This window comes from Pezoporus flaviventris, unplaced genomic scaffold (assembly GCF_033815535.1).
Source record: "Pezoporus flaviventris isolate CSIRO_AGI_PZ_B2104156 unplaced genomic scaffold, CSIRO_AGI_Pfla_v1 ptg000100l, whole genome shotgun sequence".
Taxonomy (NCBI): domain Eukaryota; kingdom Metazoa; phylum Chordata; class Aves; order Psittaciformes; family Psittacidae; genus Pezoporus; species Pezoporus flaviventris.
The window spans coordinates 2,041,159-2,059,835 of record NW_026892648.1 but is presented as its reverse complement, the minus strand read 5'-3'; the positions used below and the strand labels follow the sequence as shown (position 1 = coordinate 2,059,835).

The 18,677-nt window shown below is 46.3% G+C and overlaps 1 protein-coding gene across 1 annotated transcript in view; it reads left to right on the top strand.

Moving 5' to 3' along the window:
* LOC133281547 (phospholipase A2 inhibitor gamma subunit B-like) overlaps positions 1–18,677 on the top strand; it is a 140,644-nt gene that overhangs the window by 102,302 nt on the left and 19,665 nt on the right. The window lies entirely within an intron of this gene.

Here is an 18,677-nt window from a genome sequence, read left to right as displayed (position 1 = left end):
CTCTTTCCCCCTTCAGCCCATAGGAGGAAAATGGAATTAACCCTTTCAGGCAATACATACACATGTGGCTTCCCCATCCCTGGCAGTGTTCAAAGCCAGGTTGAACAGGGATTGGAGCAACCTGGATTAGTGGAAGGGGGTTTGAATCAGATGATCTTTAAGGCCCCTTCTAATCCAAACCTTCGTGTGATTCTATGTTCCATTTGTATTTTATTCATTTCCCTTTTTGGCTTGGCTTTAGAGGCAGGTGGGAGGAGATGGGATGGCTGTGCTCAGTATGAAGGTGTTTTGCCAGGTGTCTCTTTCTGAAAGGCAGAAGAGCCAAGAGGTCAGTAGTTGTCCCTTGCTTTTTGTACTGTTTATTCTCCTACTACCCTCTCACTTAACACAGTTGTGAGTATGCAGTCCTAATCTTCATTCAGTGTACTGTCCAGCATCACCCAACATGTTTCACTTGTCACTTTTATTAGCTGTGCCACGCAAGGAAAGATATTACAGACCTGAATGAGGGCTCACAGAATTACACAAACAGCTTTCTTCTAGCCTGTGTCCTCGTAAACAGTTATTGTTGCTCTTTGGCTGATTTGTGTATTGCTGTATTTTTCCTGTATTAATTGTACTCCCTTAAACTAACTCGTAACTTCCCATATGGTGCCACACTGAACAATCTGGTGATGTCTGGATGAATGTAGTTTCCTGCAATTCACAACTAGAAATCAGATGGCTTTTTCTGAGAAAATTATGAAGTTTGATACACTCTACCTGCAGCCAGCAGGCTGCTTTACTACATCTTTATCTTGAAAGTTTATCTCTCAAAATTTGTGTATATAAGTCAAGTCTTGCATAGTACCGTGTTCAACTAACATAGCTGCAGGTCAACTAACAATTCCCATTTCCCTTCAGGACTGTTAGTCCTTTTTCTAATCTTCTACCATGTTACATCTTTAATGACTTGATCAGATATTGAAATTCTTACTACAGACCTTAAGACTTTTTATTTGAGGCGTTTTTTTATTTTGTTTGGTTTTATCTGTGTGTGTGGGTTGGTGTTTTTTCCTTTGGCACATTACCTACCACATTCCTTCCGTTTCCACCTGGCATGTAGTAATTGCCTTTCTCTATACTTTTGCCTTATTTATGCCTCAATGGTATATGCTATTACCTGTATTAAAACTGCAATGAAATACCATGCCAGTTTCAGCTTATATTTTTGTGTCTTAACCATATCCCCCCTGTGCAAAGCTTTGGCTTTTCTGTGATCTGTTGGAGAAGTGCCAAGCACTGCTGAGTAAATCCATTGCCATTTGGAAAGGACACAGCCTGCTTCATCAAATAGGAAACTGGAGAAGTTAGCCTGACCTCCCAGAAGGGTCCGTCCCATCTGGGGCATGATTTGGGCAGCTCTTTGCTAACTGTGTAAGGAAGGTGATGCAGAGAATAGTTTGATATACACATTTCAAGAGATCTAAAAGTGTTATTAAAGTGTGGGGAGGAAAAGATGGAGTTAACTGCAGATGGCATTTTCCCTGGCAGCAGGCACCTTTACATTGCTGCAAGTTGGGGTTCTGTTTGTTTTCAACTTAGCTGCCTTGAGAGAGCTCCTGGGCATTATTCACCTGGCAGGCCCATGCAAACTCAAAGTTATTTTTCCATCATACCTGAATTTCAAAGGCAATGAATCATCTTGTAGTTAATGCCTTGCTTTCAAGTCACTGGAGAGGTAAGACACATCTGGCCAAATATAATCATATGGGTGTTAGGTCAGATTAACTCCAGCTGTCAAGCTATTGAAATATATTTACTTTGTAGGAAGAAATAAATCTACAATTTAAACTATTCACGCTTGGCAGGGAGAGCAATTTGTCACTGGAACAAAATGCTGAAAGTTGTTGCGCATTCTCTGTTGTGTGAAGTTTTTGGATTAAGACTGGCTGTCTTGCAACAAGGTCTCCCAGTTAAACCGCAAAGCCCAATCTTGAGAGCAAGTCCCGCTGGAGGAAATTCCCAGACCTCTGTGTTACAGGAGGTCAAACTGACAGGAATTGTCCCTTCTGAGTTTAAAACCTATGAAATTTATAAGGACAGTTGGCCAAATATTCAGTTCCTCTTGGTTCCCAGCTGGCCTAAGTTCTTTGCTGCAAACGCTGTAATGCTGTGTCGTGTCAGTAATGCCTGGCAAAACCTACTTTTAGTTCCCCATTCTCCTGTTGAGATGCATGCCTCAGCAGGCTCTTCCAGGTCTGTTTCCTTTGTCTATCCGTGAAATGGCAGCAGCAGTGCCTGTCTCTTCCAGACCCTGCTCTGTTTCACCTTGTGGGAGCAAGGGCTGATGGTGCTGGGCACTGAGCTGTGGATGAGAGGGTAACACAGGCTCCCTTTGTGCAGGAGTTCTATCTCAAAGGGATTTTCAGCTCATTATGAGAAACCCTGAAGCTGTTGCAAGGGACTTAACCAAGAACAGGCCAAAGAAATGAAGGATGGGTTTTTGCCTGCCTTCCTAAGAAGAAGATGAGGGATGGGGTCTGTAGAGGAGCAACACTGTCAAAGACTGGGCCATGAAGGCTGTTATATTCTTTGCTGCCTCCTGTAAGGCTTTGGTAGTTCTGCATGCTCAGGTCATGTTGTAATCCCAGCTCTCCTGTGCAGGCAGGGATTTTGTCCTTACCCAGTGTCTTGAGGCAGAAAGAAGTCCTAGCCCACCAGCCAATTCCATCATGCCTGCAGTCCTGATGTGCCCAGGGCCTCTGAGTTTGTGGGCATTTGACTTTTGAGAAGCCTCTGTAGCCTTGTTCCAGCTTCGGACACATGCCTTATTAAACCACTTTGTTAATTATTTACTCTGTAAAGAATAACCAAAACCCATCCTGGCACCACAAGCTCCTTGTTCAGCAAGAGGTTCCTTCTCATTGTTCCCCATTCAAGAGAACAATGTCCCTCAAGAGATTTCTTTGGTGCAGAACCTGCACATGAGTAACTCCAGGCAAATGTGTCTGCAACCCAGCTGCTGTTATGAGGTTTGTCACTGGTGCAAAATATTGATCTGAATGGAGAAGTGAGCACAACCACCTCACTCCTGTGGGCTGTAAATGATTATACAGCCAAATGAGCTTATCAGATTAAAAGTATTTTTGTATCTAGCCATATAGTAGTAACAAAAAAGCCACACTGAAAAAAGGGAAGTTCAATACCATAAAGGTGTGAAAGCCACAGAGAGAAAGACTCAGCCATTTTAAGGGGCAACATTTTTATTTGTGAAGCGGCTGAAATATTCTGCCATCAAAGTTTTGTGGTGTGGTTTGTATTTATCATTATCCGAGTGCAGAGGTGGGTTCAAACTGCAGTCAATAAAGTTTTCAAGATATTCTTTTATTTGCAGAACTGGAGTGACTATTTAAGGTTTCACCCCAACCCTCAAATGACAGTCTGAAGAAAGAATGAAAATTAGAGTATCGTTGCTGAACTGGGTGTTCAGTTTAAGGCCAAAAGGTTGGTTTTGATCTGCTGCTCCTGAAGTTTCTAAAGAATTAAAAAGGATCAGCTCCCAGTCTCCATTAACCATCTTGATATCAAATCGTCTTACTTGCTGAAAGCAGCACACCTCCACTAACATCAAAGCCCTCCCTGTGCAAGTGAAACAGCATAGGATAGCTCAAACAGCACGGATAGCTCCAAGTCTGCATTCACATTTGGATAGATCTGTGCAGATATGCTACTGAAAGACGTGAGCCAAGAGCTACTGTTCTGCTGAATGAAACCCTTGATCCCCTATTTACCATAGCTTCAGGCAGCCCTGCAATACCTGTGTCCCTGGAGTATGGGGGTTTATTTTGTTTGTTTGTTTGTTTGGGTTCTTTTTTACAAGTGGTAGGTGTTCAGAGGGGTCTGGTATTTCGTAGGTAAAACCAGCTTCACAGAGCAGGTATTGAATGAGGTATCCAGACACCCAAAGATATTTACGACGTGGAATTATGCAAATTATGAAATCCAACATAAACAGCACTTACTAAAAACTGTTCCACCAACACGAATGAGAAGACAGAGCCAAATTTGGATCATTTCCCTTACCAGGAAGGGTGCCCAGTGGTAAGTTGGCAATACCTGTGGGGAAGTGGAGAACATCACCAGATTTCTGCATCTGTGGATGCCATGGGAGTGTGACTGTGTCCATTTGGATGTGCTTGCACATCCCACAGAGCGGGTGCCTGCACTCACACAGGGTACCCTGGTAAACCTGGATGCAAGTGATGGGGGAGTCTAAGTTCTTGTGGGGTTTCCTCTAATTCCCCCATCATTCATTGATCACACTGGGAATTTCAGTTGCCTTCTTAAAAGAGTCCTTCTTGCAGGGGACCCTGCCTTGGAGACCACCCCTCAACATCCCCATTCCTACATGGGAGGAAGTGTCTGCCCTTCATCTGCTTAGTTTCTCCCCTCTCATGCTCAGTTTTACCCCTTGGTGCCTGAGCTGCCTGTGCTTGCTGGCTGCAGCTCCATCTTGCTAACCTCCTCATCGCTGTCTGTGGGTTTGGAGGATGTGGCCAGAACATAAAGTCTGATCCCCATCTCCTGCAGCCTGGTGTATCACAGTGGGCCACCGCTCCCAGGTCCTGCTGCTGAGGTGGAAAAACCTAGGAGGTAGGACTAACATGGTGCGATCTCTCCTTTGATTGTACTTCCTCCATCACTGGTGACTGCATGACAGGGACTTTCTTAGCTAAAGGTTGCGTCAAGAACATGGAAATTAGTAACCGCCCTTGAATACCTTTGTCCTGGGGTCTTTTTTTTGATCCATTCTTACCTTTTACTTTGGAGACACTCTGTGGCAATAAGCATGAGCATTTTATTAGGGCCCGCTACCTTTTGGTGAGAGGGGGCAGCCCTCTCTCTGCCTTGCCAGTGCTCTTCTCCATGCTCACTGTGGGGACCCTTCTCAAGGTGGGACATTGCTTAATGCCCTGGGAGGAGGACAACAGGGAGAACAAGTTCTCAGGCTATATATTAAATATTAAATTAAATATTTTATTTAAAGCACCAAGACACAGCTTAACTGTACTTGTCCATGAGTCTAGCCCACGTCATGTATGGCTAAATGATGCCAGGCTTTGTAGCTGGTGGCACACGAGGGAACAGGCATCCTTTGAATGCAGCTAACCATAATGACCCAAGGGTAGAGGAGGATAGTTCTTGCCTGGATTCTGGGATGGGACCTTCCTCCTGCCTCCAGGACAGATAAGGGCTCATTACCTGCTGCCCCTGCTTGTCCATGGGTGCCCACATGCAGTTATGTGGGTATTGTGGGGTGATTTGGTGCCCTTCATGTATTACTCTGGTGCATCTGAAAAGCTGTAATCCAGAATATATAAAAACAAACTATAAGTCATGAGATAAAAAAACGGCCAGTGTGCTCCTACCTACCATCACCAAGAAGGAAAATGTGTCTTTGAGTCCTGTGATCCTCATCATATGCAGTATGGTTGTAATGGAGATGAATGGGGTGGGGTAGCGAGATAGATAGGGGACTGGTGAGGTGTTTTAGTCCTAAAATCCCTTCTGCTCCAGAAGTACTGAATGTAGAGTAGGTATATATCTGTGGACAGGTTTACCCAAGGTATATGTTTGTGGACAGATTTACCCTTTTTTAATGCGGGACGTTCAGCATTTACCTACTTTTCAGTGCCTGGAACACCACTAACTATTTAAATGCATCACTCTCCCTGGTGGAAAGCAAGATAACTGAGTCTCCTCTATCTCTGAGCAACAGGGACACGAATTGACGTGTTACCAAACATCTCATGCTGTCTCCCAGTGCTAAGCAGACGTCAGGACAGTGCTGAGCACAGCCCTGTGCCTACCCAGATGGACAACCAAGCTTCAAAAACACACTGAAGTGATGAGTGCTCCTGATACTGGGATGATGTTTGTCCCTCCAGACACAAGATGAAGGCAATGGTGTCTTAAGCCTCCAGGCTTGAATGCTGAAACACCTAGAAGACCTCTGCCTTCACGGACTGGAGTGTGGAGGGATGAATGTGCAAAAGTATTTGAAAATCTATCACAGGGGCAAAAGGTGGTCATATCTGAGCCCAGCAGTCCATGAGACAAGGGTAATGCAAGAGGGACAAATAGCAGCTGAGGGAAGTCTGGGATCCCATGACTCTGATCAGAGTAGGAAGAGCTTCCACTGAGTCCATCTTTAAAGGAGAGCTAAATTACTTCATTGAATGTGCTGACTATGGGTTCAATTCAGATTCTTAAGTAGGGTCTGGAATCATGTGAGATGCCCTGTGGAGTCCTGCCTGGCTCTAGAAGGGCTGAGGTCTCCTGTGGGCCGTAGCTCCAGACCCCATGTAGATACCTCTGAGTGTCCTTTGTATGTGCAACTGGGCTTGGGCAGAGGCAAAAACTCGACAAATCTCTCTATTTCTACTTCCTTTGTAGTAGGCTGCCCATTTCCACAAAGGCTTAAGAATGGCACAGGGAACAGATGAAATGTCTGCCTACCCCAGTGCCCTGCCTCCAGCAACAGCCACTTACACCTCCCTACCCTCTTTAGGAATGTTGCAACAGAGGGCAATAAAAAACATGGATGAGGTGTCTTTTGAGCTCCCAAACACTCTTCTTGGTTTGGCTTGAGTTGTGACAGAGTTGGTTGAAACCAGCTCTCTTGAGGAGCTGGAGTAACACTGCATTTACATGCCAACTGAAAGGAGTTCGTTGGTTTATACTGGGAGGGGCAACCACATTCACTGTCCCAAGGAGAAACACTGATGTTGTCTCATAATTAACACTTTTACTTCTTTAATTTTCACACTGGGAGACAACTTCCCTGCCAGACAGGCTTGGCTTGTCCAAGGAGATCTTCAACTGTTCGAAGTCGTACTTCAGCATATAGCTACCCCTTTCTGGACAACCTTGCAGGGAAACAGAACCATAGAACACCCCAGATGCTGGAGTTTCTGGCTCCCATCTCTGAGAAATGGCCCGAGGTGAACGTTCCCTGCCAGAGGCAGCAGCTAAGGCTCAGCCTGGGCTATCAGAGCTGAAAGAGATGCTGTTGGAGTCAAATAGGCTGGTTTCCTTGTCCTATCTGAACAGAGCACACTCAGGCGTCAGCCTTGCAAACATGTCATTTCACATATCAGGCTTTTATTGCGATTGTGCCCTGTCCCTGGCCAGGAGCCTCAACCCCAGAAGTAACTCAGATGGCTAATATCTGATCAACACTCACCTCTCAGGGATGAGTCACTGAGGCAACTTGTAATAGTTAATTTTGTGCCATTGCTGGCATCAGCTCAGTCCCTGGAACAATTACATGTTCACTTAAACCTCCTGGGCTCACTCACAACCTCTAAACTCCACCCAGCGCAGAACAGCAAAGCTGCTGTTGCCCTTTAACTTTGCTTTCCCTTTCTCACTGCATTGCTTTAGGTAACCTCCAGCCAAATTGTTGCGTGTCTGAGTCCTTTCCTCTCATTTACCTTGTGCGCACTCAGGAAATGTTTACAGCTGTATTGGCCTTTCAGGAGGGAAGAAGCTGATCGTAGAGGAGAAACCATGCTGATAAGCCTCCCCTGAGCCAGCGCAACAGAAGCACCAGCATCTGGTCCATAGGATGCCCACAGTTCAATAAATTCCTACTCCTTGACTTGTTGCTCCTTGACTTGTTGCTCCAGCACATCGGGAGTATCTCTAGTTGGAAGAAGCTGGCTTCCATACCAGTCTTGCTGAGATTCATAAGCTAAGTGGTCTTGTGAAAGGCTGTGTGATTCCTACTTGCTTTGTGTGCAAGACTCTTGTCTGTGTGATGTGGTCTCCCACTTCCCCTCCTTTTGAGGCTGGGCTTACTGGAAGAACAGAAAGAAGCAAGGAAGACCCTGGGCCTGAGGGTGAGAGGGCAGCAATCATTCTGCTTGATTTTAGCTCACTGGCTTTAAAGCTTTGAGTTAAATAAAATAGAGAAAAACCAGGGTTCTTGGGTCTCTCCTGAACTGCAGAACCAAGGCAAATATTTATGTTTTGTGTCTATAAACAAGGGGAGGATAGCACAAGATGGAAAGTCTCCGGGACCACCCTTGGTTTCAAGAGATGGGAACTGGTTTTGGGAGGGGTGGATCTCCCTGCTAATGCTACAGGCACAAGTGTCTCTCCTGCGGCGTGCATGCCAGGTGCCTGGAAGTGAGGAGTGGCGACACAGAGCTTTCCCACGCCTGAGACCCTTTGCTGGTCTGGGCACGAGCCTTTGTGTGCCTTTAAAATCAAACGAGCAACAACACCCTGCCCCTGGGCAGGCAGGGAGAAGGTGTACACTGAAGACAGTGCTGTGCTCCGATGGAGACAGCCTGTACACAGCATTTGCTCTTCAATCATCTTGGTTAAGTGGCTCAGTATTTTCGCTTCCCATGACCTCTTCTCCACTCAGCCCCTTTATGCACCTCTTCCGCGTTTCAGCGTCTCTGAGATTAATTTGTCTTCCAGGTTTTGTCCTGCTCCTCTCTTTCATTAATGCACTCTTCCTCTTCCTCCTCGTCAGAGTTTTCCCCTCTACTCTCCTCCCCCCCTCATCCTAGTAGACCCCATGAGCTGCATTTATACTTGTGGGTCATGGAGGTGGGAAGGGAGGGCCAGCCCCTACAAAACAGGTTGGGAATCCTGAGGCATGGGGGATGTGGGAACTCTTGCTCCTGGCTAATGTCCAGACACATTTCTCTGAGGAGCTCTCGTGAAATATTCCCAGCATTTTATCAAAGAGGTGATGCTGTCATGGGTTTGTTTATTATTTCCCTTCAGGGCTTGGTCTCTTCACGGCTTCTTCCTTTCATTTTTGAGAAGGAAACGCTTCCAGCTCAGTCAGCCCCTGGGAGGAAAGCAAGCTACAAAGGGAACAGGGGTAATGAGAGACCTTTCCTGAGCCAAGGTAACTCAGTCTTATGGTCACCTATGCCCTAAACATGTGGGGAACCGAGCTCAGCCCTCAAGGACGCTGAGGAAAGAGCAATGGCAGCGGATCAGGGACAAAGGCTATGTGCTGTCCCATAGACCTTCTGGGCTCTGTTCCTCCACATGTTTCTCTCTCTCTGAGGTCTCTGGCCCTGACCAGGCTTCTCCTCCTACCATGCCCAAACCTCTCTCCCTGCAGGGGTCCTCACGGTCTCCTTATTTCCCACCCAGTGGACCACTTGGCCGTTTCAGCTGAGCTTTGAGCAAATCTGTCTAAATCCTTCCCCTTTCTCTACTGTTGAAGCCTGGGTCAGTGAGGATTTCACCAGGCAGACAGCAGGAGGAACTTCTCCATGGTGGAGGCAGATGAAGGGACAGAGGCAGGTGAGCTCCTGACTGCTGGTGCCTTTGTCCCATGCACCCATGGCATGGTGTTGCCTGGGGCATCATGTGAGCCTGAGAACAGAGCTTCCTCACCCCACGCCTTCAGGATGGTTTTTCTCCACCCTTGGTGTGCAGTCACTTCGCACCCTCCCAGTGTTTTCAAAGGAGCTGCTGCACTTGTGCTATTGTCTTTATTTCCTAACACATTTCCCACATTCCCTCAAAACCCAGGCCATCTTCTAACTTATTTTTTCCTGCTGAAGATCTGTCTTCCCATCACCATGTCTGCAAGTACTGAATGCGTATAAGCACAGCAGCAGGAGGCTCTCAGGGTCCTTTGAGAGGACTTGCAGGTTGGAAAGCCTCTGTTATTTTCTCCTGCATCATCTCTTTTCCTTTCCTTACTTTCTTTCCCTTGTATGCATTTGGGAACATCATGAAGCACAACACTGAGAAACTCCACTTCAAAGACAGGAGAAAGCCTGAACAAAGAAATGAATGAGAAGAGGGAACAGGGAGGAACTTCTTCCATGATGTATGCCCTTTCTAGTAGTTTTGGTCTCCTATTTTCCTCCTTCCTGGCAGTACAAATGCCCCATGTCAAAGGGAGCAGAGAGGTGTCTCTGGGAGAAGGTATTTGGGTTGCAGATGAGCTCTTGGCTATACCTTGTAGTATCAGCTGCAGACCAGGCAGATAGGCAGACATTTCTCAGCAATTTTTCCTATGAGGTTTTGTTTAGGTTCTTCAAAGGAAACCCAGGAAAATCTTCTAGCGTGATCTGTGTGTGAACAAGCTGGAGGCTTCAAAACAAGCTTCATGTCTACCTTCGGTCTGGAACTCACACGGTACTCCTCATCTCATGTTTTTAGCATATAAGGTCTCTGCAGGTAGGAAAACCTACGCACACAAGAAGGGTTCTCTCCTGCAGGGGATAATTTACTCTTGGAGACATAGAATGAGGAGATGATTATCCGCTTGTCTGGCTTCCCCTGGAGACCAGGCCTATGTGATCATGCAGTTTCAGTGTGCGAGGGGGTGAGTGTATGCAATTCTTGGCTCCGCTGCCACCTCTGAACCACTTGACCCATTACAGGCAAACATGGAGCAGTGGTGGATGCAGTAGGAGTGAAGCATTCCTGGACAGAGGACTGAGATGGCGTTATTGACCCCACTGAGGGAGGTATTACTAAGCATTACATTTATTGGATGACAGAGAGTCCACATGCATGCAAGCCATGAGAAAACAGGTCACTGCCATGCACAGGAAAGCTCATTTTCAGTCAGGGACACTGGATCTCCTAAAGTGATGGAGAACTGGCAAGACCAAGTAATCACATCACACTTGTGTAAGCCTCCTAGGATGGTATTGCGAAGCAGCCACCTGTGTTACCAGGATCCTAGAGTTATGAAAGATACATGTATTTATTGAATACAAACTTGGTTTTCAAAGCTTCCTCTGTTTAAAACTGAATTGGCAAAAAGGTGACTGGGCTTTTCAAAGAGAAAAGCCTGTTTTGGCTAAGCATGATGGTCTTGCATAGAGCTCACACCTGGTTAGACATGTCTGGTTAGGCACAATCCTCTCCATATTCAGCAGCTGGGTGCTGAAGCTCAGTTCTTGCTTATTTTACCCTATGTGGAAATACACCTATTTAAAAAGAAAAAAGAAAAAGGAAAAGAGAAAAGAGAGGGGATAGTTATAGGGGTGGGGGAAAGGAAAGCAAAATTATGATGACAGCTTCTTAGCAGCTCTGCAAATTAAAACTGCTGGCTGACTTCTATTCATTTTAATAGTTAAGGACTTTATTTTACTTTTAGCCATGAAAGCAAGGGTCTGTGCTGACTAGCCTGCCCTCTGCTCTGCCCCAGATCAGGGGTCAAACCCCTCTATCCCCAGAGCCTTCTGGCTGTTTTGAGGCATTATTTTTCCCTTTGGGCAAACCAGGCCCTAACACCAAACCTTGAATCACTGCTCTAAGTCAGCTCATATAGTATCTGTCATTCTGTGGCGTTACTCATTCCTGGGTAGGAGAAGGCAATTGTGTTGGTCTTTCTGGTTTTGAAGGAATATGTGCGCTGTTCCAGGGTATAGAATTGACTTATGGAAGATGCTGGTGTAAGATGAAGGCATAGCATTGCACCTGCCTGCCCACTACCCCGTGCTGTTTGATGATGTATCCTTGTCACTTGGTAACCATGGAGCAGACTTGTGTGTTTGTCAGTCATCTTCATTATTTTCTCTCTTGTGAGAGAACAAAAATGAGCAGTGAGGAGAAGGATCAAAGCTTCGAGGCCCTGGAGGCACTGTGGGTGAATCATATGGATCCTCTCCAGATGTTAGGCAAACATGATCATGTCATCAGGGTGCTGCAGAGATCATGCAGGGAAGGAGCCAGCTCTCTGGTGAGGCTGAAGTGAAACAAAGCCCCAGAATAGAGAAGGAAAGTGATTTTCTTGCTGCTGCTTCCTAATCTGAGCCCTGCTGCAATGCTCACCTGAGGCACTTGGAGCTGTGGTGTTGGTGGGGCACTCTTCTGGGCTTGTTGTCCAAAGCTTTTGAGTGCAGCTGGGGTAATGCAAACCTTTAATTTAGTATTTAGGCTAATGCACGGGTAGTTTTAGAGCACTGTAGTCATAGAATCATGGAATGGTTTGTGTTGGAAATGACCTTAAGATCATATAGTTCTGACCTCCCCCCTGCCATGGGCAGGGACTCCTCACCCTAGACCATGTCTCCAAGGTATAAAAGCCGTTAGTATAAACCATATCCATTTCTCAGCTAAATTTATAGCAGAAAAAGACTTTTCTTGAGGAAGTGGTATGTGCTTATTCCACGCTTCTTTTCCCATTACTGGATGCCTCAGCCCATGCTCTGCAGAGCTGCAGCTCCAGGGTGTTCAGTCTTTCTGCCCAAGGTACAAAACCTGTGGCCTCCTGCTCCAGGGGTTTGGGCAACACCCTCAGGTGTGTGTCCCCCTCCCGCCACAGCTCAAGGGGTAATTTGGCCAAAAGGCCTTCTTAGGTCTGTAACAAGGAGCATATGTGGGAAAACATAGTGATGCCTATGGTTAGTTACCGGCTGACAGCTGTGGCTGTGGTTCAGTAAGGATAGGGAGCTCTGGTTTTACTGCATTATTTAAAGAATAATGCAGTCATCAGGCACAGTTGACACTGGTTTACAAAGGGAGAGTCCTGTTGAACTAATTTGATATCTTTCTACAATAAGTTCACCTGCATGGTAGATGAAGGGAAGGTGCTGGATGTAGTGTTTTTCTGGACTTTAGTAAGGCTTTTGATACTGTCCCTCAGTTCTGGACACGTTGTCCAGCTGTTGGATTAGTGGGTTCATGGTGGGTGAAGAACTAGCTGAAGTGCAGACCTCAAAAGTGTTTTAATGTATAGGGTTACATCTGGCTGGAAACCAGTCACCTGTGGTGTTCCTCACGGTTCAGTTCCAGGACTGTTGATACACTTATCAATGATCTGGGCGTAGGAGTTCAATATTCCATGAGCAAGATAGCTGATGATACCAAACTGGGAGGTGCTATTGACTCTCTTGAGGGAAAATAGCCCTTGTAGAGGGATCTTGATAGGTTGGAACATTTGAGTATGATTAATGCGATGAAATTTAACAAGTCCAAATGCCAGGTTCTGCGTCTAGGACAGAGTAATGATGGGCACAAGTATAAACTGGGACAGGAGTGTCTGGAGAGCAGCCCTGAAGAAGGGGACCTGCGGGTGCTGTCTGACAGCAGGCTCAATGTGAGTCAGTAGTGCGCCCTGGCAACTAAATGGCAAATGCCATCCTGGGGTGCCTCAGACACAGTGTGACAGCTGGTCAGGAAAGGTGATTATCCCTCTGTATTCAGCAATTGTGTGTCCTTACCTTGAACACTGTGCAGTTCTGGGCCTCACGATATAAGAAGGATGGATAGATCCTTGATGGATGGATCCTGCGTCCAGAGGAGGGCAACAAAGCTGGTAAAAGGGCTGAAAGACGTGTGCAAGGATGAATGGTTGAGGACTCTGGGTTTGGAGTTTGGAGAAAAGAAGGCTGAAGAGCGACCTCATTGCTCTCCTTAGCTTCCTGAGGAGGGGAAGTGGTGAAGAGGGTGCTGAGCTCTTCTCCCTGGTGTCCAGTGACAGGACATGTGGGAATGGTTCAAAGTTGCACCAAGGAAGGTTTAGACTGGACGCCAGGAAGCATTTCTTTGCAGAGAAGTTGTTCACTAAACAGGCTTCCTGGAGAGTCAGTCTCTGCACCAAGCATGTCAGAGTTTAGGTGGCATTTAGACATGCCTCTTAATGACATGGTTTAACTTGGTCAGCCCTGAATTCATCAGGTACTTGGACTAGATGAACATTGTAGGTCACTTCCAACTGAATAGTCTATTTTATATTTCTGGTGTAAGGTAGCATCTACTACTTTGTGCTCCCCCCTCCTTCCCTTCACTCTCTGTTTTTTCACCTCCTCAGCTGATCATTTTTCTTATTCTTTGTCTTTGGGGCCGCACAGGTCTCCCATTGGAGCAGGTCAATACATTTCTCGAGCAACTTTGATCTATCAGCTGCTACAGTTCTGTGTCTTGCAGAAAATGAATGTGCCTTATAGAGCCTTGACTAGAGACAGCTATGAGATCACCTACATTGTCTCTTCCAGCCTTTTCTGTGTCTGAAGCAGTGCTTCACATGCCCATTTCACAGCGATTATAGCCAATGTCAGACAAGAATCAAGACCTAGGTGAAAACCAGTGGGGTAGAAGAAGGGAGTAAGACCCTAAGGATTAGCCTGACTAATGGTGGTTCGAACACAGAGCGGTGGCAGAAGGTGAGGGGCAGGGGGTGTGAGCCTTTCAGTGGTTGTCTTTGAAGAAATTCCCTCAGGAATTTGGAGCATAGGATAAAAGATAAATTGACGTGTTCGAAAACCAGCAGGCAGTGACACAGCTACCTGTATTACCCAGGGCTGGGAGCCTTGTGGTGATCACTGGTGGCTTCCCACATGGGATTTGACCAGATGGAGGAAGTGATTGCACATGCTGGTGACTGCAATAGCTCCCCATTGCCACAGTGTCTGCTAGATCCTTCCACCTCTGTGTTTAGTGCTTGGAATGATAGTTGTCAAGGTCCTTGAAAGTGCAGCCAGAATGTGAGAAGGTTTTGCTGAACTTCTATGGCACCATTCTTTCACCACTGGCTTTTGCTCTTCCAGCCCTTCACACCCTTGCTGCTATGGAATCTAGCTTGGAAAACTCAGGGCAACCTGACCTAGTTGAAAATGTCCCTGCTCGTTGCAGGGGGGTTGGACTAGACAACCTTTGATGTCCCTGCCAACCCAAACTATTCTATGGTTCAGTGATTTCTTCAGCAGTTATTAACACCGTATAGTGCATCTCTGTTGACACTGGCTTGTGCTTTTAGTCTGATAGCGAATGTGGGATGTGATAAGGATCCTGATTTCCTGATTTTTCTTTCCCCTCTTTACTCAGCGGACTATGGGCACGTGAACAGTAGCAACAAAGGTATTACAGCTTAAAAAGTTGTGTGGAGTTGCAGCAACTGTGTGGCCCTAGTCTGTCCCATCTGTCAAGGCATCATTTGTCACCATCTCCTTGGTGATGAACTCTATTGAACTCACAATACCTACAAATGATCCACTATTCCAGGTTAGGCAATGCTCTAATTCAAAAGGAGGAAAAAAGAGGAGCAATTGGTTTAATCTGGGGAATGGTGTGAGACCGGAAACCCACATTTTGTATCTTGATGCTGTTCAGATGGAGCCAGAGCTACTGCAGCTACTATAAGACTCACAGTACAGCCTTCCTGAGGGGCCTCAGAGGCTCTCACCACTGTACTGCAGCACTGCACTGAGCTTTCCTAGCTAACACATCATCTTCAGATCCTCTGCATTATCTACCCCCTGTCATGTAGTCCATGCAGGTGGGTGAAGTACAGCCTATCACCATTTAGTTTCCTGGGGTATTGTAGTACCAAGGGCAGGAGGGAGTGTTATCACACCCATTGGCATGGTCTCGGAACTGCAATTACTTCAGCAAGAACTGAGATGACAACCAAACTAAAGAAAAGTAAACAGAGAATTTGTCTATGAAAGCAAAACAAACAGAAGAGTTTAATATGCTGGAAGAACAGATGAGTAAGACAAAACCACACTTTGTACTAGTAGTCCTAAGGCTGGCCTGCATAAGCAGTCTTGCTGTATATCATACAGCTAGCCCAAGACCCTTTCCTCTACCTGTCCTGTTGTGCTTTTCTTATGCAAACTCTGCAGCCTTGAATTGTCCTTCATGGGAGCAAATGCATGTTTCAATATTTATCTTCCTTTTGTAATCAAACTTAATGTGAAGTTCTGTTCAGATTCAAACCTCACTTCCCACAAACGACCTCTGTCATTACTGGCTTGATTAGGAGGCAGTCTTTTCCCTGCAAAATTACTTACTCTGTATTGTTATTGTGCAGTGAGGTGGGACTCTTGTTCTCCTACATGTACTCACACACATGGCACATTTTGAGCTCTGGACTGAGACTGACAAATAGTAGGTCAAGGACGATTTAGGTGAAGGAGGCTGATCTTTAACCTAAGTTTTAAGGGCTGCTGTCCTCCTTTCATATTCTACATGGACATGGGACTGCTTCAGTTAGGAAGATGCTGAGCTGTGTTAGTCCCAGCTTCTCTGAGATAGATGCTACCTTAGATTACCAATGGTCCCATACACATTTTGTTGGCAATGGTGGCAACTTGGAGACCACTCACCTCTGTTCCCGGGCTCGCATGGGAACTCTTAGAATGGATCTGCCTGAAATAAGCAATCATTTTCTGGCTCCTGTTTCAACTAAAGCAGTTCATCGACTCCCTGTTTGGCCACACAGGAAGCTGGCAAAGCTGATGGGAGGGCTGTACCACAGGATCTTTGGTCTGAAGAGGTATCTAGAGACCTGCTCTGCTCTGACTAGCTGGGCTATCCCAAATGCTTCATCAGGCTGGATGTGGCTTTATACACCTGGGTCCTGAAAGCTCTAAGGAAAGAGACAACCTGTGACCAGACCTAGGGCAGGTCCTCTCAGCTACAAAGCTTATGTCCAGCCTGAACCTCACAAACTCCAGTTTATTGCCCTTTTTTATATCACCTGCCCTTTGACGAGAAGAGATGGGCTGCACTATCCCTGTAGTTACCCTTCAACTAGTTGTTGTCTGCTATTACATCTCCTCTTCACCAGACCAAACTTTCCCAGCTCCTTCCATCTCTGTTGCTGGGACACATGCTTTGCCTCCTGATCTTGGTAGACCTCTCCACTCCTCCAGTTTCATTGAAAGCCACCTTGAACAGGGACCCCAACAGTGAAGGCAGTAACTCCCTCAGTCTGCTTGCCACAACTGTCCTAATGTAGCCCAGCATGTGGTTTGCCCAGTTTGCAGTGGGAGGGCTTCTTTGGCTCGTAATCAGTCTGGCATTAACAATATGGTACAATATCATAGCAGTGCAGGAATATTCTTCACCAGTACCTGCACTGATGGTGGACCCTTCCCCACAGACTCCACAGTGTGGTGTCCTGGGTGCTCAGTTTCCACACACAACATGGCTCATGACAGAGGGTTGCTTTCCAGCCTCCTGTGAATAAAAAGTCATAGCAGAAGACCTGCACTCAAAGGGATCTCAAAGAAAATCCCAGTTGTTGATGAAGAGGGTGTGATTTAACTCTTCCCTCTGATTTGTTCTGGCGCAGCGTCCCAAAAGCATACTAAGGAGCAGTGTGGGAATGATGCCTGTGTTGCTTGTGGTCTGTAAGGATCTCATCAGGTATTGCTGAGGATGTTAGCTCTGATACCCTGGGAAAGTTCCAGCTCAGATAATTGCCTCCTGCCTAATTCAATTCACATCTAATAGAGTGGCAACACTCAAGTGAATGCCCCCAGGGTAGATGAGCAGTGGGAATCAAGAGTACACAGAAAGAAGATTAAGAAGCAGAGATGGAAATCCATTGAGAATCAATGCTTGAGGAAAAGCCCTCCTCCCCTGCCCCAGGAAGTCCTGAGCCAGTTTCCTGCTTCAAGCTGCGCCAGCCTGAATGTGTGGAAAGAAACCTTGGGTTGTGTTTCTTCTAGAAGGGTGGTGTCATGAAGGATTACATTGTGGATGGTGCCGTCAACTATGCCACAATCTGTTCTGCAAAACCCTTCACAAACCTCATGAATGAGATCCCCGTGTTCTCTCCAGATCTTGTTGGCAGGTGTTCTATGGACCATTGACTTTTGTTTCCATGTGCTTGCTGTCCCTTCTAGGGAAAAATGGAGTGCAGCAATAATGTGAGCATACAGATATTTTGTTATGGGGTTATTGGTGCAGACTGAGTACAGAGCTGACAACATTAACATCCTCTGTCCATTTTAAAGTATCCAAACATGTTATCTGCAAAGGAAAATGGAAATACTGCTTGAATAGCTGGAGACAGGCATGTCAGAGAGACAAAAAGATCTCTCCTGTCTTAGATATGGCTAAGCTGACACTTCCTCCTGTATTGCATATTCCTGTAGAGTCCTTCCTCCTCACACATGAAGCGAACTGAAATGGGTTGGTTTTCCTGAAGATTTCCCTTGCACTGCAGAAGGAAAAGTCCCTGCCCTGGCAGGGCCTTGTGCTCTCTGCTCTGCATTCTTTGAGATTACATCTACTATTCTTATTATTTTTCTTAACACATTTGCAGCCTTCCTGGGCTCCAAGCTCCTCTGTGCCAGGAGCTGCACGTGCATTTAATGAAAGATTTGTCAGAGGTCCTACAGCCCCACATAGGACAAGGCAAGACAAGATGATAATGGTAGCTGCTCCATGCTGGGTTCCCATGTTTGCTTTCAGCCACTTTGGGTGCTGCATGGGGACACAGATAAGTGCAGCTTACCTCCCCTAACCGCTGGTGTGAAGAACTGTGCCACTACAACTCCTCTCCTGAATAAAAAGCTGGAGATCTCCTCAGCTTTCTTGCAGTGCTGTCATGCTCCTGTTTTGTCCTCTGGGAGCCACCTGTTGGGCATTCCTTTCCCCTATTGACAGAACCCCCTCTCCTTTCCATAACCATGTCTAAGCTGTGCCTTGGAACTATGCCCAACCTTACATCTTACAGTCAAGTACTCCATGTCTGAGCATCATCCCACTGCAAAACAGCCCTTCAGATCAGCTCCCAAGCAGAGCTACTTCCTTTCCACTCATGCAGCCCTGGGGTTCCCTCTCCCAGGTCTCTGTTACCATCAAGAGAATAGCTGTTTGTGAATATCAGGTAGTGACCCTGAGCCAGAAAACCTCTGCAGGAAAGTTACCACAGAGCCTTCAACTCAACTCTGGGC